Source organism: Anopheles cruzii, chromosome 3 (assembly GCF_943734635.1).
Source record: "Anopheles cruzii chromosome 3, idAnoCruzAS_RS32_06, whole genome shotgun sequence".
Classification (NCBI taxonomy): domain Eukaryota; kingdom Metazoa; phylum Arthropoda; class Insecta; order Diptera; family Culicidae; genus Anopheles; species Anopheles cruzii.
Window position 1 is genome coordinate 72679170 of NC_069145.1, and position 22806 is coordinate 72701975.

The following is a 22806-nucleotide window of genomic DNA, read 5'->3' on the forward strand; positions in this document are numbered from 1 at the left end:
ACAAACACACACGCAGGCGAGTACCGTAAATCCTGGCTCCGGCGGCCAGCGGCGGTGGCCAGTGCCCGAGGATACGCTCCGGAATTAATTCTCGTTCGCTCGGGTTTTTTACGGTTTCCGATGGCGCGGCTCTTCGATGCTCTACTTTGCGTCATTCCTTCAGGATGTTTGGTGTTGGTGGCACGGATTGAGAGGTTTCTGGAAGCGACTGGAGTGAGAAAATCTTACGCGCCCTTAGTTTGGGTCCTTTTTCGACTGTTTCGTTGTTTTAAACAAAGCTTATTACATTGTTCTTTTGTACTGTTCCTTTACATTCGAACACTTCTTAATTGGAGAGATCAATCGCAGATCAATTCGTCGTGTAATCGAATCGTTTTTATGCAGTTCAAACCGCGTTTTCTCCAGGTAACCTTTCAGGCGTCAGGCAATATGATTTGTTCCTTTCGAGAGCATCACTTCTTGGCGGTCCTACACTTCCCACCTCGACTTCCAACAGAGAGACGGGACGGGCCACCAAAGCGGGCCACCCGTATAAATTATGTCATAAAGATACACTTAATTCGAACAAAGGCGACTCACACACCCCGCAGGCTCACTCAGACCCTACAGCGTGGAGTGGAGTTATCAATGGAAGGTTCCTCGGAGAGCCTCCTTCAAAGGTCCGTACCGTTCGCGCACGCACGCTGTGTCGCCTTTTAATTTGTCACAAGTGCGTTTGATGAGACCCTCCACGCAGATGACAGTTTCGGCGCGGCCCCCGTAAGTGAGACATTAGAGTTGGGCAGTCTCGAAGGTGAACGAAACCGAAAGTGAGTCTGAGCCGAACCAGTGAAGTGTCAGGCGGAGACGGAACAATAATCCAACGAAAGCATAAATAATTTAAAGCAAGTTTTACATAAACCCTTCCGGGGCTGAGAATAAATTACAATAAATGACCGCAAGCGCAGCGGAAGGTGCAAATGCTGTAAGGGAGTAACAGTAAATAATTTAAAATTCAGCAACACAAATTGAAAATGTGATAATTTTGAGGCAACTATAAACTGCCCCAGCAGCAGCAGCAGCAGCAGACTCGCTTAGGCCCAATCTCTGCTGCATTCATTTATTTTACGATCCTGCCGGAATCGCCACACTTAAAATGATTCATTTGTCAATTATTGCGCGTAAAAGTGAGCAAACCCGCTATAGCGGGAAGGCTTATAAGCCCGTGGAACCGAAGGTCCGGCCACCAAACGCGGCGAGTAATTAAAGCGAAAAGTAAAAACAGGGCGAACGAGGGGCGAAAGAGAACGCACGCACGCGGGAAAGGACCCTAACCGGTGGGGCGAAACAAAGTAAGAGGATCCCGATCTCTCGCTCTCTCTCTCTGCCACTAACGAAGTGCAATTCCTGTAAACAAAATAAAACTAAAACCTCGTGCGACACGCTCGCTTATAACGACCGTTTTTTCGGAAGTGTGACGTCGTCCTCGTCGCCGCCGTCGTCGTCGAGCATAATTTGAAGTCAGCGATCGAAGAGGAAATGGACCCCGGGCCCCGGGGACCCGGGCATCGTAAGTGAGTCAGCAGCGAACGGGTTCGAAGCGGTTAGACCACCCAAGTCGCAGGCACTTCGCAGTGAATGCAGTTCCGAAATGAAATGCACCGCAAATGGGGCGTCGTTTGGAGGACGGCGACGTTCTGCGAACGTGAAGGTGGAAGGATTCGCGCAGAAGTCCTTCGAACGCAACGGATGGGGTGGGTTGGGTTGGGTGGCGTTTTCCTGTGCGTGGAGCATAATCGGGCTCCGGTCTTGGGAAGAGTGTTTTTGTCGTCCCGTTTCTTCTTTCCATTCGGATTAGGGGTCTTTCGCCCCGGGACGGGTGTTATAAGCCTTCTGACTTTATCTTTTTATTGGCCAAACTTGGCTGCGGCAGCGGCGCGGTGTTTATGAGTTAATTACTGCGAACGCCCTGGCGACATGTGGCATTTACGACGGATGAATGCAGTTTTTTTTTGTGATCTCCGGATGGTATAAATATCACTGTCGTTGGGGTTTTTTTAATATTTGAGTATGCTTTTGAAGTTGTTAGACTATTAAGCAACTTTCACAATAAGTTATAGACTTCTTGTGGTATAATTGAGACTATTAGGTAACGCTTCCCATTCGGTACCAAGATTACGAGCGCACTTCGATCGTCTCGATCTTCCTCGAATTAAGTGATCGCGATGCAGCGCAAACGGCGATCGCATGCAGAGGTTCGAGTGAACGAAGAGGCGAAAAGACAAACAATCCATCGACTAAATGTCAGCCGTTGACATTTACCTTAGCCAGTGTGCCCGACGTGGAGAGTAGAGACCCCTAAAATTTTACTCCGCCGAACGTGATTCGGTGGTCATTAAAGATTTCGTTTTTTCTTGCTCTGTTTGCTCAAGAATGTGCTGCCCCAAGAGTCCTGACCTTCACTTGAGTCGAGGAGATTAAAATTAAAACCAGAAAGAGGAGCCCGTGTCGGTCGGTAATTGAAATGCGCGTTGCCATTAGATCGCGTTGTGTTGCTGAGTGTGCTCTGTGGTCCTTCGCAGAGCTTGTGAGAAAAGCAGCTAATTTCCCAGCGATGGGCTCAACAATTGACGGGGCATCATACGTGCCGAGCGCTACCGTTGGCTCTCATCTAGCCCTGGACGCTATAATTTTATCATTAACCGTAATGGCCGCCTGATGGACGTGATGTAATTGTGAGTTTAATTCGCACAATTGAAGGATCGACCCCCGTATGTCGGCGGACCGGTTGGCGGACCACGCGCCGCGATGATTAATTCGCGCCGGCTTCTCTCTAATCCGTAAATCAAAACCGAACCACGAACTGCAGTTCGTGATGCACCGGCTTGATTGTCTCGCACGGGGGGGAAAGCGAAGTGCTAGTCGCTCCGCACATCCGGTGGCGACGATGAGTGAGTGCGAAAAACAAAAAACCCGCACCGGCATCGTAGACGATGATCGGTCGGGCGATCGGCATCGCGCGATGATGATGTTGATGGTGGAATAATTTAATAATTGCCGACTGTCTGTAATTATCAAGCGGCCGCCTCCTTTGGGGCAGGACGTACGCACGCACCGAGGAGTTTGAATTGCTCAATCGACTCCGAACTCCGGTGCGGGATCCGGTTCTGTGGCGGTTAGCGGTCGGTTGGTTGGTTTCCGTTCCGCGATTTTTCTGTCACGCCGCTCCGGTCCGATCCGGTCTGGTCCGGGGTGAGATAATCGTGAGGCCATGTCACAATGGTCGGCCAGCGTTCGCGCCGTGTTCGTGGTTCGTGATTAACAATTCTAATGCCACAGGTGAGATCACCTATGGTGCGCGCGGTGACAGCTTCGTGAGAGGCTGGGCGAATGTTTTAATTGCGCGAAAAGGAGCCGCGTGTGAGAAGAAGGAAACAAAAAAAAAACGCGCCTAGACAACGATCTTCAACCCGATCGGTCGGATGATTAATCTATCTACCGGCCAGCCGTGCGTCCGGTGATCGATCGGGTCTGTGGCGATCGGTGGCCCTCAGCCGCGCGGCCATTAAGGCTGACCGGATGGCTACCGTCGCGTCTAAATTATGTGACCAAGTATTGTACACACACACGTGAGTCGTGAGCCTGGTTCGATGATGATTAATTAAAAAGGAGCTTACGAGGCGGCGAGTTAGATCGAACTGTCGGACGTACATTGCGCCACTTTGGGCAGCAACAATGCTGGCCCACCGACGGCTAATGGCCTCGGTAATAGGTTTCCATCTATTACTCTATCGCAGGAGCCACACAGAAAAAGAGCATTGATTTGTCATCCAACCACTAATGATCATACCTGTAACCCTATTTATGCTATGCTTTCAATAGTACGGGTCGGTTTTTTTATATTTTGCCGAGTTCTACGTGTTTTTTACATTAAAACTATTTGTTTATAATTTTATGAATTAGTAGAAAATGCAGTAATAAGATCAAAAGTAGTTATCATTAAAAAATTTCAATTTAAAGGACCCATAAGCAAATTGTTAATATTGAAGTAATACACAAGAAAATTACAAAATAAATCCTGATATACTCAAAACCTTCTAAGTTTCTAAATTAGAGACGACCGCAGCACTTCTATTGCTACCAGCAAGTCGAAATTGGACGACTAATTAGTTTGCTTTAAAAGACAAAGAATTTTTTCGACGTGGAATCCAAGATTTTGCAGAGAAATTGGAGACATACTTTGGATTAAATATAATTTTTCATTTCATTTCATTCACATTTGTTTTCTTTGATAAAATCCGATTTCATAGCGCTAGACCTGGTCTGAACTGTACATAAAAGAAATCTATTCACATTGAAGTTTTACTCAAGAAAATTTACAGTTTAAATCCTAAACTATTCAAAACCTTCTAACCACCAAATTAAAAAGTAAAACTCGACTTCAACATTCAACAAAATCGTGCGCTCGTAATGATTGATTCGTTCGACGATCAATTTCAACAACAAACGGATGTTTAAAATTATGTTTGCACCACAAATGGATCCGCACAATCCGCGACAAGTAACAACGGCAACGGCGGCTGTGGCGAAATTAAAATTACCAAAACCAAAACAACATCAAACACCAAACACAAAAAAGCGTTGTCAGCCACCTGATACTTTGGCAGCGTTTTTCGAGCCGCAACAGGCGCGCAGTTCCGGGCACTGGGCTCTTTGCTCCATAAAAACAGTTGATGGACCGTATTTTTTCCTGAACCCCAGCGGGTGTGTGTGTGTGCGGGGGGGCAAAACCAAGCCGAGGGACCGAAAAAAGCCCGATGCGTTACGGGCGTTCCATCGTCTGGGTGGAAATGGGATAGAAAAACACTCCGCCTGCAACTGCAACGGTAGATGCATCGGTATTGCATTTCGTGTCCTCCACGCGGCTTCATTGCCGTCGTCTTCGTCGTGGGTGGTCTCCGTGCTCGAACGTGCCATCTCACCCGTCCACCCCCCGGCCCGGCCACGGACCACGAGGGACACGACGAGGGAACCATGCCGCGCGCGCTGCGAGGTTCGCGAAGTAAGACGTTGCACTAACGATGTGCATGTGCGCGCGGCACGGTGCGTCGTGGACGGTTCCGGTGCGAATGGGGGGGGGGGGGAGCACCTCACCCTCCCCGTGTGTCCGGAGGCCGTTCGCAACTTGACTCATTTCAGTCATATTTGGACATGAATTGTCATAATACTCGGGCATCGTGGCCATCATAACTATGCTGCGCTCTCTGCTCATGACTAATGCTTTTCGCTCGTGCACTGCACCACTCTGCATGCGGTTTATGGCCCCCCTTTTCTCTCTCACTCACTCCTTCTCATTCATTTGTCACTCTCAATCTGCGCGCGAGACGCGTTTCGTGTCCACCGCCACCGCCACCGCCAGACCAGACCGGAGGGTCGCGCAAGAATTGAGGAGATTAATTTATAGCCGCGTTTTACGCTTGACCATATCATGTTTTAAGTGATTCTTGCCTGCCTGCCTGCCATCCGCCGTCGCCGTAGTGGTGGGTTGGCCCTCCGTCCCATTCACGTCCACAGCTGTTGATTGTGCGGTCAGTTATTTCGGACGTTCCGACGGGCCGGGTGGGGGGTTTGTTGTCGGTGTTCCGGGTTCTCTTGGCTTCCTCCATCGTATCTCCATCGGGGTAATTTCTACCGGCCCAGAGCGGTGGCACTGTGGGCTTCTGCGTGGCCATCTGCGAGACTGACCAGTGACTGAGCCCCCCCACGGTTAGCGTCGCGAATGGTAGCGATTTTTATTGTTTTGCTACGTTCTGGTCACAAGGACGTTTGAAGGAAGTAGAATTTTGCTACGCTTTATGATTGTTGAAACCCGCCAATTTAATTCGAATTGTGTCTTTCGTTTGCCGAACTTGAATAAGACACTAAAGCTTTGGAATTAAAAATAGGAAAAAATCCGCAACCTTTATGTTCAATTCAAGAAGTACTCAATTATGGTCCACTGCCTGCGGGTGGACAGTTCGAAACGAATCCCCGAGTTGCGGTTGTCGCTAGGGAGATTAGACATCCTCTCCGTTGCGCGGTTGCATCATCCCAGAGCTCAGGCTCAGTGATCCTCAATTCCGGTGCGCACCGGGGTCCGATGCTTAAGCACATGGCGCAAATAACAATAGCCACTCGGTTCCCCCTTGGTTCCTTTCCCACCCCTGCGACTGCGACTGGACTGGCGGCGACGGCGGCGAAACATAAAAAATAATCTTCTTTAGATTGAAATGTCAAAATATTGGTTTTTTATGACTCACCACCACCCGCTGGCTGGCAGCGGTCGGGGTAGGGCCCGGGACAGGGTTTTGAAGTCGCCGGACACGTTCCGGCCTCCGGGATCACTCCACGGGACAATCCCACCGGGACGGTGCGGTTTGCGAAGCCACGGAAGAAACGGAAAAAAAATCTTTTCACCAGGACACGGACACTGGCCGAGGTTTGTGAGACGGAGAGGCTGGGAGAATTTCGGTAGTTTCGATTTGGTGTGAAATACAATCGAGAGGAAAGAAAACATAGAGCATAAACCATTTAGGGAAATGATTTATCCCGGCGGACCCGGGCGGCCGAGTGACAAGGACACGCTCACACGCGGGCCGTCTTAAGGTCGTCCAAAGAGGCTCAACTCAGAGCGAGAGGGAGAAGGACAGAAACGGAGCGATAGCGACGGTGGCCGGCCCGATAAGACCACCGGAGTAGCGGGCCAGAGCGAGAAGCGGCCACAACGACCGGCGGCCGGGCGGGAGAGCGATGCAATATTTTCGAGCGGCGGCCGAGCATTACTTTCGGTGGTGGCGGTGTGTGGCATAAAACGAATGAGAACGGACATGAGAACGAGATAAAAACGCGCACATCAGGCCCCGAGAGGACACCCAGCAAGTTCGCGCTGGGTGATCCGAATATGGGCTTAGAGAGTTGAGCGCCCGTTTTTTTTTCGTCGGTTCGCCTCGGTTCGCCGTCTGCCCGTTGATCGCGATCACCACGGTGACACACGCGGGAGGGGCGTCCGGTCCGGTCCGGTCCTGGGCCCGTAGCCACAATGTTTGTCACACACGACAATGTAACCGACCGACCTTCAGTGGGCCGCGGCCACAAAGTGTGGTTAGATGATTAAGATGTTACGAACGGTTTTAGATGATCTTCCGGGATAGATAAATAAAGTGTTGGGTGCTTTTCGGGTGGATGCGGGGATACGAGGGGATGATGAGATCGTGCCGGACCCGTTCCCCCCGTTCCACACGATCGCTCGAGAAGAGGACGATCGCAAGTCGAATGAAGCTGGATAAAGTGGTGGAAAAGAATCGAAAGCACAAGGCGATCGTTCGAGAAGGCGTACGCGGTTTGTGGGTAGTTGTCTCCATAGTTGTCGAAAGAGAGAATGAAGAAAAAAGTAAGAATTAAAGGGATAGAATAGGGTTTAATTGCTTCTAATTGAACGCTGAAACACGCGCACGCACTTGAATAGGAATGGTTAAACATTCGAGGCCTTTTTTGACTTATTGGAATCCGCTTACGCAGCTGATCAAGGTTTTGATTGGCTACCAGAAAGGGCGCTCCTTCACGCTGTCACCATAAGTGATCATATTATAAATCTTGGAAGTCTTGAAAATAGATCAGAACGTCAGATTTGAATATCTGTTCGTTATTTTTATGCATATTAGGTTGGCTAAAAAGAAATTCTTTATTTTTCCGTGAATATCAAAACTTTATTTAAACAAATATGTTCCGATGGTTTTCAATGGTTTAAGTCAAATATGCACCGTTTTATTACGTAATTTGTTGCAATTTTAAAGGTAGCTTCATAAGGCGATAATTCAGCCTGTAGCGAATATTCTTCTAAGTAGGCTAAGATAGGTATATAGGTATTGTTTAAGAAGATTGCGAGTCAGTCAGTTAACGGGAGTTGAAGACGAAGGTTATTTAAATAAAGGATATTGTCAAACTTATTACAAGCCACCTACTTGAATTTTCGCCCCAATCAAAGAAAAACTGTAAGATGTACAAAATTTTCTCTTTGTTGATTTCTATTTTTAACACCCTGTAACTCAGAACTGAATGGAACAGTTACAAAAAACAATGAAAGCATTCTTTTGAAGTGTGAACTGTCAGCCTGAAAACGAGCCTAAACTTGTAGCTATACGATCGATACTTTACGAGATATCGATCACTACCGAGAAAATAATGGATTTCTTACCTTTAATTCTATTCTTTGACAGTCCTCGGCTGTTGAGCTGTTTATACTTTCCTGTGCTGTATTTATTCTATTATTGGACCTCTTAGAAGCTACTAGCTCTGCCGTCTTACTAACATTTTACGCACACTAGTGATTAGAACTAATGACGTTAATCACTGTTTGTTGCAAACCAAACGCACCGGAGAGTTCCAGTACATACTTTAAATTATAGATTCTCACAATGGTGGTCTGTTTTACAAATTGTTGGTTCACCGGCAGCGCCTTAAATGTGGCGCGATTCGTTGCCATTTGTTGGGGTGCCACACAAACCATTTCCCACCCACCGAACGAGCCACGTGAAGCGGAATCGCGTCCGGGGGTCCTTCACCGGTCCTTCTTTGGGCTCAACCCATCCAGCGCTCTAGCCCTACGGTTCGGCGAAGTTAACTATAAACTGTCACAATTTCAGCGCCCCTCAATGTCCAAGTCACAAGCCATCGGAAGCTATTCCACCGTTTCTGCCATGTCGGGGGCGCGCTGTCACGCATAAAAATTGCTTAATAATCTACGTCCTCGTGCTTTGCGCCACCGCCATTGTTTTCACGGGGTGGGCCGGGGCCACCTGGAAGCTCCGGTTCAACCGATTAGCCAAACAGTTCGACAGGACCCGGACAGGGCCCGGGAATGTCTCTTTTTCGCTACCGACGATGGCGACGGCGACGACGGTGTGTCCTTGTGGAGGGAACCTTCGGAGCCACACCACACCGCACGCCACCAACTAACAGCTGAACAAAATAAAGTTGAATAATTTATCGACCTCAATTGCGCCTGTGCGCGTTGTTGCGTTGTCCCGTCAATCGGGCTCCGTGCTCAGGGGCGAATTGTGTTTGGGCCAAAGGTTTTGAAGGTCCACGGAGCACTTCAGGACGCTTCAAGGATTATTTAATATTCCTCGTCGGATAGGCCCTCGTCGGAGATTCTAGGTCTAGTAGACGAATAGAACCTTTTAGCGCGTGAGCTAAAACAGGAATAATTATATCGCCAATTATGTTGACCAATTACCAGCGTCGGCGATTGCAATTTGCGGTCAGTGCCGGACGGGAAGGGAAAACAATCTATTAGCCGCTCACCAATACACTGGCGCTGGTGCTGGTGCAATCTGCCGCTCTTGCCGCTAATAAGTGTGTCCGAGTTGGTTAACAATCGATAAATCAGTGAGCCAGACCATTCGTCGGCGGTCCAGGCCAGCCGGCCAGCCAGCCGACTGGCCGGGTTCGATTCGATTACAAGATTTATGCGTTTTTAACAAGACTCAAGGGTGTTGAGGGCGATGCCGCCCCAGCGAACGTGCAGAGTCAATCGGTTACCGCTTGGCAGCTGCACACCAGCGGATGACAAGTCCGTGGCCGAGTCCGTTCCGTTGTGACTAATGAATTTGGGTGGCACGCCGGGCACGCCGTTGGACTTCTGGTGTTCGGAGGAGCGCATAGCCTCGAGGCTGAGGCCACCAGTCCTACAATGTTTCGAATGTGCTTCAGCATCGACCAGAATGATTGACGCTCTCGGCTAATCGGTACATTTCTTTTCCGTTACAGGTACGTGATAATTTCGCGGAGCGGACCAGATGGAAATGGCCAGAGGACTGTTATGGAAAAACTGAGCGCTTCAGTGGGATGCCTTCAGGCGATGTGCCTCAAAAGCTGCGCCATGCGTGAGATGCGTGAGAAATGCGCCTTCATAAGGGCTACACTAGATAATGCTGGTCGTAATTAATCTATCGTGCACCAATCGCACAGAGCACGACAGTTTGGTCAACAAAAGTCCCTAAATTGATTTATTCACTCACCAAGAATTGTTTGCAATCACATCACCCGGCGTCGGATGTGGGTCAAATTTGAATTTTCACCCTTGATTCCCGCTCCGCTAATTAATCACAACCCCCTGGGGTTGGGAAAATGTTTTGCTTCCGGGTCTCGATTCGGTCCCGAATTTGCCGCCTCTGTTTCTGTACTGCGCCCTTATGCTGCGCCCATCCCGCATAACCGGGCAGATGTGCGAGGTGGCTGGCTACGCGGTGGCCAGGACGATCATTTGCACACCGACCTGTTCGGTGTCCATTCGATAGAGAGACAGAGAGAGAGAGTATACTTTGCAGCTTCCAACAACTGCTGTCGTTTTCGGTTCGGGATGTTGGCCTGGTAAGGAGGATATGCGGGAGATCCGATATTCGGTCATTAGGGGTACCCTAATGACTGGTAATGATAATGATGAGGTTAATTACGATCAACTGGGTGGAACCCGCCGTCGCAAAATCTGTGCCGAAGACGATTCCCGACTGCAGATGTAGATCAGCTGGGAAGCAAGATGCAGTGCAGTGGTGTGCGTTAAGACGGACTTGACCGAGGTACCGTGACGTGGTGGTAAGCATAATTGAGGATGCAACAGGTTGGCAGCCCTGCCGATTCAATCCAAACCGGGATCGGTGAGGAAAAGTGAATGATGGAGGTCACCATCTCGAGGTTGACCCCAAACACTTTGCCACCCTAATGTGCGTGGCGTGACTTAATGTTTAATTAATTTTACATTTTATTTTAATATCGAAAATTAAACGACCAACTCCTGCGGGTCCTGCGGCACCATTAATTGGTCGCTCGGTGTCATGTGGCCATCAGTAATTGGGCCCCCCCTCAACTTGCGGTCACTTGTGGTCCATTTTCAACACCTTTCTCGCCACGCCGGCTTTCATTTTGCTATTCCCGCGCGCTCTCTTGCTGTGGGCAAAATGGATCGGCGCAGCCGCCGAATAGTGTCACGCGTGCACGATCAGCGATCCTGGGAACGAAAGTGGCAAATGGCCGCTTGCTCGCGAGTGCGTCTGGGTGCGTCCGCACCTGTGAATGCGCGTCGTCCGGCGGCTCGTGACGCTATGCTTTCGCGGAGCGTGGCGCTCCGTGTGAGCGTGAGCGAAACAGAAGTGTCCAAAAACCGGACGAACCGAGAGCGAACCCTTTCCGCGGATGTCGACGACAGCGCGCGCATGTGCAACCTGCAACCCCCGGACCCGGCCCACCGTACCTGGCTCCGGCGCTTGACCATTTTTGGTACGTGGTTAATGTTGACTGCGGGATTCTGCGCTTTGTGGACTGGTGGACCTCAGCGGACTGACTCCGCGGAATGGAGATAATTTCTGGCCAACAATTACCTCGCTAGCGAAGCATAGCTTGTCCGACACTGGCCACTGTCTGCTACTGGCCGCATGTGGCGCAGTGGCGGCACATTAACCTTTCGTAACGCGCGCGCCGATGTTCGGTGTATGTCGCCGGCAACAGGGCCCCGCAAGGTGATTAACTTGTAATTGTGATGATGTGACGTCGGGAGCCAGAATGGGGCGATTAATTCGCGTGACCGCCGGAGCAGACACCGGTTGGCTTTAGCAAGGGTTAGCCTAACGGTAATGGCCGACCGGCCGAGACATGTGCCAATTTTTAAAATAAAACAAATGTAATTGGACTAGACGTTTCTCGCTAACATCATTTGAAGGACGTCAAGCGTGAGGTTGAAACCGATTGAAGGAATTTGGGTGTGTTTCAAGAAGAGGTCTTTGAAGTATTTTGCTGCTTTACTCTAACCTTCAACTAGTTGACGAAACAATAATTAACGAAAAGAGCGTAGATATAAAGACCGGACATTCCATTAGCTGAAGTTGTTCCTAGAGATGAGAGTTTAGACTACAAAGTACTAATTTAATTTGATAAATTATTTAAAGAGATTGGAAAATTGCAAAACAGTTCTATAACTCCAGCCAATGCCATGCCAAACGCCACACAATCGAACATATTTATTAGCCGATTGCCTATGAACACATCAGAATCAATTGATATTCGATCGGATCGGAGCATCAGAGGGCCATTCTAGAAACACAAAAAAAACAAATCTCGGTCCCCCGAGAAGGGAGCCTTCGCTGGCCCTTGTCCTGACGTCCTGATGACTTCCTTCCATCATAAACCATCGCCCGGACCGCTAAATTGGTGAATTGGTTCCGATTGAAAACCGCGCGGCGAACCGACCGGGCTTTGACTTATATATCTCGACCGGGTCGATCCTGGTTGGGTGGGGGGGCCGAGGGGTCATTCATCGGCGCATGATTTAGTACCGGGCGCCCATTTAAATACCCAATTTATGTTCATCGTTCAATTTGAATATTTCTCTTGTTACCGGTGGGGTTCCCATCCCATTCGGGGTCCGGGGCTCGGAGTGTGTGGGCTCCAGGCCGGGTCTCTTTTTCCGGTGGCTGGAACGTTAAATATGTGTATGCGATCCGTCGGCTAACTTCCCGTCCACCGCGTCCGACGCCAGCTGTTTTGAGTCTGACTGATCTCTTTCTTTCGCCCCGGCCAACATGTGCGGGAATTGAAAGACGTGGGCTGTTTTTTTTCGACGACGACGTTAGTTTGCATCCTGCATCCCCGTGGTCACCCCCCTGGCTGGTGGTGGCCAATTGCTTCGACATTTGGACAGACATTTGGAGCAATATTTTTTGGGTAATTGAACGCACGGCCCCCGGGGACCGCGGGTTGCAAATTATGAGTGGCTCCCCCACGGACGGAAATATGGAACCCGGACTGACTGGTTGCGGATTTATGTTTTTGCTGTCCCGTTCCCGCACTATTTGCTTCGCATGACAGTTTTTAATCGTCTTTCTACTTGTCTCCCGAGTCGGACAACAACCTGGTGGTCAGCAACAACAAACGGACTGCCTGGCTGCCTGGCTGCCTGCCGGCCTGCGGATGCTGTCCCTTTCGGTGCTCGTTGCCAATTTATTAGCGTTATAAATATCTCCCGACCTCCCTTCAGCCCGGGGTTCGCCTGGGTTTTCGGAAGCCGCGGCCCCGGGACTGCATTCAAATTAGCGGAAATTGAAAATAAATTTGAATAATCCTCGAAAATATAAACTCATTTCTCATCTTCCAATTAAAAGCCGCTCGGTGCTCCGGTGGCGGCTACGGCGGCGTCCGCCGAACCCGTTTCGGGGGATTTAGGATGTCTTTATTTTTTTTTTCGCTTTGGTTCGACGCCGGGGCCACCAAAGACGCCAGCACTGGAAGACGCAAATCTTAACCGTGGCGGCGCCGGCGGCCTTGGCCCCCGTGTGGGGGGAGCTTAAGAATCCAGGGAGCCCGGGTCCGGGTCCGGGCTTTCGCTTTCTCGCGCCATACTTCGGCCGCGGCTTTTATGGTCCGCGCGGTCCGGTTTATGTTGCGGCGGGTTTTTTTTTCGGGGCCGTTCGGGTTGCCGGAAGCTGTTCTTGCAGGAATAAAAATTAGATCACACCGAACCGAGCTAATTAGGAGGCCACATTTAATGGCAACAGCTTTAAGCATAACTGGCACTCGGCACGGCCACAATCTGGCCGCGTGCGGTTTGCGTGCGAAGGTGGAATTCAATTCAAGCCGGGCGAGTCGAGAGCGATAATTGTCGCCTTTCTATCGAACCGTCCCGTGCCAGTGGGAACGGAGCAAAACATTGTGTTAATTGTAGCGCCACCCGGCAACTTCGGGTTTTCATGATTTACACCCCTTTAATGGCACGTCCCGTGGCGTTCGGTGGAGTTCTGATAAAATATATTGCACTTTCGGTTCCCCATCAACTAATTGAGCTTATCTGAAGTACGTGCCCGTCGACGTAAGACGGCATAATCCTAAGTTCGATCACTGGAATGACCGGTGGCCGGAGCATTAATTAACCGGGACGGGAAAATGGCAAAGACGTGCTTGGCTGAGTCATGGCCAGGACACCACCTGTGGGGCCCGAGGGCCCCACAAACGTGCTCCGAGCGCAGCTCAGTAGCCAGCCACATTAGCATTAGCTCGCACTGGTTAGTGTCGATGTCCCGCTGCCGGAGATAGATGACCGGGCAGTAGAGTTTGCTGAGATTTTCCGACCGGTCGCGACGATTGATAGCGTGCAAAACGGGGGCTGACCATCGGGCAGCCGGCTACCGTGCGGCCGCCGTCGCTGCCAGTGCTCTACTTGATAAATGGTCAACAGCCATCAGCTCCGCCGTGACGACCGGAGCCATAAATCAATCAATGGCCAATGGCGAACCGACACCTGCACCGTGCACCTGTCTCGGTCCCAACTGCGCCATGCTTCAACCCCAATGCAAGTGACAGTATCCTGCGCGAGACCCCCCCCCGAGGTCCCGATCGGGTCGATTAGCGGGATCGTAATCATAATTACTATCAATTGGCACTAATGCCATGCGAACGCGAATCGCGAATCGCGAATTGTGTGTTTGTTTTTCGGCGGCCTGCGTCCTGCGGTTATTCATTCTAACTTTGGTCCAATGTCAAACCCGAATCAGAGACTTTAAGAAACCGCAGAAGATATAAAAAAACGAAGCGCACGGCAAAACAAACAAACAAACTGGGCCACGTTCTTCTTGGGTGGCTTACGGCACTCAAAAAAGCTACGTGGCTTGGCTTGTTGCGTGGAGGAAGCTGCGTCTTAATTCGCTCCGACGACGACGGTGGGACCCGACTTCCTCTACGATGCGTTTTGGATGGCAATTGATGCATCTCTCTCTCTCTCTGTGGGTTCCGTTGCGGCTTCTTCGGCTAGGGTAGTTGATCAGACGGACGACGATCGTTCGAAATTCCAACAGACAAGGAAACGACGACGAAACGACCTGTTCTAGGTGGGATCGACCGGTGAGTCACTCCAAACGCTGACGTCACCAGGCAGGTCGGACGCGCACCTTCTCCAGACCAACTATTCCCGCGGCCAAGTGCCGCACCTTGTTGCGGAAAAATAGTTTGCCAAACTCCGAACTTAATTCGCTCGTTTGTCCCACTTTATAAAGCAATCTATCAGAATGGCTTCATTTGGTCGCGCCCCAGGCCCCCCCGCCGCGGGCAAAGTCTTCCGCAGTCCGATCTGCCCGAAAGATCCGCGCAAACGGCGGGAAGACGAAACAAACAAACAAAGCAAGACGGCAACGAAGAGCGAGATCGCGAAGGGTGTGCAAAAAAAAAAATGCGAAGACACATATGCAAAGGGAGAAGGCAAACCCCAAAGCCTCCCCCACCCCCCTCGGGGTTCCCCGCGAGGGCCGCGATATCTCGGCGGGCGGAAGGCGCATACACGGCGTGGTACAAGTTTATTAATAAAGACCACACATCTGACATCTCGGACCACCCAGCGTGTGCGCCGGTGCCGGGAACGAACGAAGGACGGTGGCCAGCGGAGGATTAAAGGCTTCTCTCTCTCTCTCTCTCTGTCTCTCATTCTTGTTGCGTCCGTTTGGGGCCACGGCTCGGTGGAGCCTCGGCGCGACGATCTCAGTGGAGTCTGACAGTTGGCGAGCAGCGAGAACGCGCCCGGATATCAGCTTCGGACTCGATCGATGGGGAAGCGGGGCCGGTCAGCGGGGCACCGTTTTGAAGTAATTGACTCTATAAGTCCGTCACTAATTCTGGCGTTCGATGCGAATTAGACTGTCAATTGGCCCGAGCGCCGGTACCGTTACACGGGGACTCCGTGAGCCCTCCGTGCGGGAACGGGGATTAGAGCGGGCTACAGGCAGGGAGCAGGGCTTCCGAGAAGCGAAGAGTGTCAGTGGGTCCGCACCGTCCGGTGGGTTCCGTGCCGGGGCGGATCTTCCCGAAAGGAAGGCGCTCGGTGGAACCGAAAATATTTCGTCGTCGTCGTCGTCGGCATCGGTTATCTTACGAGACATCTTAATTAATTATGTTGTTGCTGGGCGCAGACCACCGAGAAAGGGAGAGAGAGAGAGAGAGCTGGAGCGAGAGCGAGCGCTAGAGGGCCAAGATGGACCTTCAATCTTCTGCTGCTGCATTTAATTACTACTGTTTGGGCCCGGTACTTATCTCGTTCTCTCTCCGTGTGTGAGTCCCGTTTCCTGCGGGTTTCGAGAGAAGAGCGAGGGCCGCGAGAATGATCCGTGGCGGGCTCCGTAACATATCAATTGAGCCATCCGCTCACTGACACGGGCTACCCTTTCGGAGGGCTTCGAATGGGACTTTCTTTCTTCGGCCCGCCCTGTCGGCCACGATCGAAGCGATCCCAATAGGTGCATCCGGATTATAATTAATTACGGATTAATTAACCACGGGCCCGTTGTGCCTCCAGCCGAGTCCCAGCCCAAGCCTGGGTTTGACAAACATTGACAAACAGAAGCCGAATTCGGCGGAAGCGCAGCGCTCCTGTTCGGACCTTATCGTGTTCGTGAATGTTTTATTGGGCTTTATCGCGACGATTTATTATCAACGAACGAAAGAACGTGGGAGAGAGAAGGAAAGGAAGCAACCCAAACGGAGAGAGTCCTTCGCGCAGGACCGATTTCACGGTCCACTCTCTGCGGATCCGCTGGTCGCCTTTGCGCACATGTCAACCGACGCAGAGCCGCGCCGTGACACCTGCAGAGCATAACGCGGTCGCAGTAAATAAGCGTTTTAGATTTAGAGCAGCGGACCGACAAGGGGCCGATAAGTGAGGTGGTTCGGTGGGGTGGCGCTTCGTCCTGTGGCGGTGTGAACGGCAGCCCATAGCCCCGCCATAAATAGGGGCTAAGTTATGGTGATGGATTAAAACGGCGCTAATTGGCCGGCGGCCCTCGAGAAGGGTTAGGCCGCTTCGCGCATCATTAGGGCTAACGAATCGCGGATGATCGTCGTCCACCTTGGGCAATTCTTGCCCAGCTGAGCAGTTGGGAAGTTTAATAGAAATATTTTCCACCCGTATAAAGAGACCACTAAAGTGAAGGGCTACCGATTGGAGGTCTTTAAACGTACGAGTGTGGCTCTGAAAAGCTTACGATCTCTGAGTAAAGAAATAAGAATTAGTGAATTTCGTTATCAATCTTCTGACAGTTACTCACCAAAGTTTCAGCCAAAGTTTTTGTGTAACAATCAATTGAGTGAGTTGATGTCAGTGTTTTTGTGCAATTAGATATTTGTTTCTCAAAGGCAAGGGCGTCTATGCAGAAGAACAGAGGACTTGGTTTTTGGGTCTAGGTACTCTGTACCATCATTTACCATCGTGAAATTTTGGACAGCTAAATTTAAATGTGACCACAACAGCTTGGGAGACGATGGCCGTTAGGGACGTTCAAAAACTGCAACAACTGGCGAAAACATCGCCAAAGTTCACCAAATGAGGCTAACCGAAAATTAAATGGCCTAATTAAAGACAGCAGAGGCTATGAACATGTTTTTCAAAGTTCAAAAAATACGTCTTGCATCTTTCTTAGCTCGGAAACATTTCGAACCATCCTCGAACCTGCATTTTGAAACTTACTCCAGCTTAGTTAACGTTTCGTTCAGCGTAACATCATTAAAAAATGTGGGAACTTTGCGGAAGTACTGTACTTGGCAGTACTTTATCCGCTCGTTCGTCGGGTTACCCGCACGGCGGAAGCTTCCGCGGCCCGGCGAGTGGCCGGGCGAGAGTTTTCTCTACTCGCAAATTAATCAATCCAACGGGCCGGTAATAGCTTCTGACAATTGAATGTGCACGATCGCCTCGGCGAGACCTCCATCGGCGACGACGGTGGTCGCGTTTCCGAGCTGCATCCATCACTCTGGATCTTTAAATTGCACACTCACTTCGGCGTGTCGAGGCTCCTCCACCCCCCGACACCGGCCAACGGAAACTCGGTTCCGGGTTCGTGGGTTCGGGCCCACCAGGTGGCCAAACTAGAGACCCTAGAGGGCCCCGGGTCAGTCGCGCGAGCCTTCCTGCTTGTCGGCCGGCCCCGGGGGAAGATCCTCGCACGAAGGAACTATTTAGCATTTTTATTATAATGTCAATTTGTTTAACCAGCCCGATGCTAACGAGCTGTCCGATCCCGCGCGACCTGTGGCCGGGGGTCCCTCCCCCCACGGCCCCTGGGAAAGGTCTCGCTAAACAAGCCGGGCGCTGAAATCACGGACCCACGATACCGAGAGAGAGAGGGAGAGATCGTGGAACGGAACGGAACTCATCGCCATCGTCGGACCGAAGGTGGGCTGCGTGAGGTGGCGATGATCGGTGGCCGGTGAACGCATCACGCAAAGCGCATCTCCGCACTTGCCGGGCGGGCGTCGTGTTCTAGTTGCGCCACCTCGTTAACGCCACTTCACGATCGGTGAGCGATCCGATTTCACCGACCTTCACCGACCAGCGTTGGCAACAATTTTCCAACCATTAGCCGGGTGTCTATTGAGTCATTCAAACTGGAGGCCCTTAGGGGGGGAGCCCCCGATCGTAATGTGAACGCTGAACGCTTCACACAACGAGCCCCACTTGGGCTCTCGCTTGGGTGTCGAAACTTGCGATTCCGAACGCTCGATTTGTGAACGCTCATTCGATCGCATTTGCGTTAGCGATAGTGATCGGTTCCGGCCGGGTTTAATCTTTATTGTTGCACATTTAGCATTGTTTGCATAAATTAAACGCGCTCGATCGGGTGGCATAAATCGGGCCTAATGTCCTGCGAAAGGATCGGGATGAAGTTCTTGATTCGCGATTAATCACACCTGCGATTGACCTTCCACGGTTAATCTTCGCTCTCTGGTGGCCAGTAAATGCTGATAACCGATTCGCGGCCTATCGGTTGGTGAGCAATTTAATGTAAATTAAGCCAAACGGTGCCGTGCCATGCTGAGCTCTGCTTCCCGGAGCAACCCGATGTGTGGCAATTTATTTTAATCAGCCTCGGACCGAGGACCGTTTTCGTAGGGATTAGTCACTCCGTAAAACGAAAACAGGAAAAAAACAGCGGGACGATCGACCGCCGCGCCGGGAGCGTGAAAACTGTCCAATGGGCGCTTCCACACATCATAAATTTTAATTTCCATTAGTTTCGAGCGCATTCAGCAGGCTCGTTGCCGTTGGTTACCACCAACACCGTAGGCCGTGGTCGTGGATGGTTTGTTTGGTGTTGTTTTTTAAATAAATTTCCCAGTCCGACGACCGGTTCGCGTGTGCGTCGGGTTCGTCGCTTGCCGTTGGGTTTTTGTCGGTCCTTGTCGGATGGCCACTCCCGGGCGGTGTCGCAGCCTGGTACAGGCTCTCCGGCGTCGACAGGTTTCAGCTCTCACGAATGGCGGCCGGTCGGGCGGTCGACCCCGGCTAGAAAGTGGTTGAAGCGTTGAAGTCACCCCGCGGTCGCCGGGCCTCACGCGGTCCGAAATTCGCGGAATTTTATGCGAGGACACCGTGAGGACAGAAGAGAGAGAAACATAGGAAGGGTGTGCGAAAAACAAAAAACCGGTAGCAGCGACTGGACATGTCGCCGCAAGATGGCTACCGAGGGAAAGGATTGCGACCCGGCGGTGCGGTGCCGGACAGGTGCGCCAAGGGTGCGGAAATAGAAATGTTAATGAGTTAATTAGTGGACCGTTTACAAAGGAAACAACGGTCCGAAGATGTCCGATAGCGCGGCGGGTCGGGGTGTGCTCCTTCCGTGATGCCTTCCGTATCTTGGCTGTCATCGCACATTCGTTGCCGGCCTCGGCGCCCGGCCCGCGGGTCCTAAAGGAAGATTCCCACCTTTATTGCTCAACCCATAATGAACATCGTGCCTTGTTTGCTGTTGTGTTGCTTTCGCCCTGAGCCCTCAACTGGAGGTCGAGATGGGTGATGACGGTGACGAAAGTGTTGTCGCTTCGCGGTCGCACCGCGCTGACATCGACCGGCTGTCGTCGGGAGCGATCGATCGCGATCCCATCACTCTTCCTGCGTCAGTGAATCCTGCTCACGCCGTGGGAAACAAGGACTCGGGGCCCGACCCGAAAGTGCTCGATGCTTCACAACGCAACGAACGCAACACTTTTAGTGTCGTTGAACTTTAGCTCCCAAAAAGGAAGTAAAGCTGGGATCGGTTTTTTCCGTTTGGATTAAGTTTTTTAGATGATTTTTTTCTACTGTCATATGATTTTTTAAATAATACTAACAAAAAAGGAAGCGTGAGAACACTTTTGGTCCCATCAGCTAATTGCTAATCGGCTAATTGAGGAAGTGAAACTAGTACCATTCGATGGCAATCAACTGTCAGCGGTTATTTATTGTACTTCTGTCTCATTATCTTGTCTTATTATTTTAAGGCAATGAAAACATTAAGGAAGTATCCAAAAAAAGGAGAAAAATATCAAACCATGCTCCTTCAAATGATTGATTCGCCCACTGACCCACTGTTCCCGATTTCTCGACAAGACAATCAGTTGGTGATCAGTTCGTATCCGCATCGAAACCTGCAGCATAAAAGAAGAACCTATTTAATGCCCTTTTGATAGCCACTAAACGATCGATGGATGTCTCGTTGCGTGTGGTTTTCACCGAAAAAAGAAACACCAAAAAGCAGCCACGGGTGAGCAGGTGAAGTGAGCCTTTTTGGTCCGCCTTCGACCGTCTAGGGGAGTCAAATTTCTTACACCCGCCCGGAGAACCGGGGGGGTGCTTTTACGGGCGGAAATGTCACAATTTTACGGTCCCGGTCGCCTCGAAAGCCGTAAACCCGAACACACGCCTTGATTGCGCACGCATCTCGAAACGCGCCCAACGCAAAACTGCTACATTATTCATCACGCGAAGATCGGGCGGCGGCGGCGATCGAAGATCGATCGGCGAGCCCCGATCCGGTTGACTGATCTTATGCTGTGACCACCCAGCGTGTGCGTGTTTCGTTTTCGCCCGCTTCGGAAGCGGTGCGTACGTTAGAAATTTATGCTCCAAGATATGCAAATGGCGATGGCGAGAAGCTCATCCCAATCAGAGGCTCGGTGGCTTATGTGTTCAATCAAGGTGCGATTGAATGGCCAGTTTTGGCCTCGGATAGCACGGATAACGGGCCCAACTTTCCTCCTCGCGGGTGGCATCTTCATAAACCAGGGCCATTTTTGCGTGCAAATCAGCACCACGCGATGTGCTAGGGCCAACATAGTCCTCCCGACCGGCTGGCCATAAAATAGACATCAAGGTGAATAAACGGACGACCGAATACTGGTGGGTAGAGGAGAAAAAATGGCGCGATATGTCGCAATATGATCGCGAGGCCAATTTGGTCACCAAACGCACGCATTATGCGCACACGCGCCCAGAGTAGCGGCGCACCATTAAGGAGCGCCCAGGAGCCGGAGCTCGTAAATGGATCGATCCCATTAGCCGATCTGCTCCCGAGATGTGCCCCGAGACGTGACGTACGTGAAATGACTGGCAAATGGCAGCCCGTCGGGTCGGGCTGAAAACGGCGATCCGAAGACGAAGGCCTCCGGCTCGTGGCTCTCGGCCCGTCACGTGCAGGTGCCGTTTCCGCGTGTGCAGCAAGTGTCCGTGTGGTGCGTGCTGTCACGACCGAAGGAGGCTTTCTCTCGCGTCTCTCTTTCTTTCTCGTGGGGCGCGCGCTTTTCGTTCCTTCTGCCACGATCGACACTAATAGAGACAAATAGATCGAAATCGAACCCGATCGCCTTATGCCGGTGGTCGCAGCTTCCACGGAGCTTAGTTTGGTAACGGGCCGCGAGTATGGGTATGCACGGTGGGCTCGGACTAGAAACGGACAGCAAGTGTGCGAAGAAAGTGGTGTGCTTTCTTGCCGAGTCGGGTCAACACATTACGGAGACGCGTGCCTAATGCTAACCGACCCACCGAACGTAACACGTGCTTCATACAGGGTCATCCATTTCGTAGTTTCAAAAACAAACTTAAAAAAAAACATTTGAAAAATTAAGTATTTAGTGAAATATTTTTTTAACATAAAGTGTATAAGTTGTATTTTGCAATTATGCGTGAAACATAATATCGTTAAGATGGCTGTCTCGGGATCACTGATGGCAACAATCGATTCTGATAAGATTATTTTTGATGACCTTTTTGCACATTTCCAGTAGTACCTCAGTCATAACTTGGCGAATGTTCGTTTTCAAATGCTCCAAAGATGCAAGCTTGTCAGCATAATCATGATACCTCATCGATGAATAAAATTTTGCTAGAAAAATTAGCGTTCTTCAATTTCGACTTCTGTAGTAAGTTTTAATAATTTTAACACGTTGTTCTGTTGTTAAGCGGTTCATTTTTTTAAATGGCAGACATTCAACTTAAAGTAATTTCGAAACTACGAAATGGATGACCCTGTATTAGACACTTGCTCTGGCGCATCCGTAATCGATAATGTGTCCGGCTTTGTAGACTTCTTTGACGACGAATTTCAAACATAATTCGTGAGGCTGTTGCTGTTTTCGTTACTCTTTGCAGTGCTGTAAATTTCATAATTATTTTTTAAAGGTTTCACTTACATCATATTCGGAACTCCGCCTCCAATCGTCAAGCGGCTCCGAGTTCCTCGGAGTGTGCGAAATTATGCTTTATGCCCGTGCCCCATAACTAGGGCACAGCCCCGGGGGGAAAAGGTGTCCATTTCAGGACACCGACACGCGGGTGCGCAACCAGTAACCGCATAAGTCACAGCATAAGCCCGCGTTCCACGGTAGCCTTCTCGCTCCAACTCGCTGACTCCGGTTGCAGTACGAGGTGTATGCGCACGCAGGAAAACAACAACAACATCTGGAGACCATTTTGGGGACCACCCAAATCGAGCCGCCCCACACGGTGCCTCG

The 22806-nt window shown here is 50.7% G+C and overlaps 1 protein-coding gene across 1 annotated transcript in view; it reads left to right on the forward strand.

Moving 5' to 3' along the window:
* The window catches only part of LOC128270937 (homeobox protein invected), a 57190-nt gene that overhangs the window by 10011 nt on the left and 24373 nt on the right, over positions 1-22806 (forward strand). The gene's annotated exons all lie outside the window — the stretch shown is intronic.